This window comes from Arachis duranensis, chromosome 6 (assembly GCF_000817695.3).
Source record: "Arachis duranensis cultivar V14167 chromosome 6, aradu.V14167.gnm2.J7QH, whole genome shotgun sequence".
NCBI lineage: Eukaryota > Viridiplantae > Streptophyta > Magnoliopsida > Fabales > Fabaceae > Arachis > Arachis duranensis.
Window position 1 is genome coordinate 94,669,516 of NC_029777.3, and position 266 is coordinate 94,669,781.

The window sequence follows — 266 nt, forward strand, 5'->3', positions numbered from 1 at the left end:
GATTAATACTGATCTTCATAGATGTTTTTGGAATTCATTGCATATTCTCTTCTTTTTTATCTTATTTGACTTTTAGTTGCTTGAGGACATGCAACAATTTAAGTTTGGTGTTGTGATGAGCGGATAATTTGTACGCTTTTTGGCATTGTTTTTAGTATGTTTTAGTTAGTTTTTAACTCCAAGAAGAGTCTCTACACGAAAATGCTTCAATGCTCAGCCCAAGCACACACCAAGTGGGCCCGGAAGTGGATTTTTATGTCATTTAC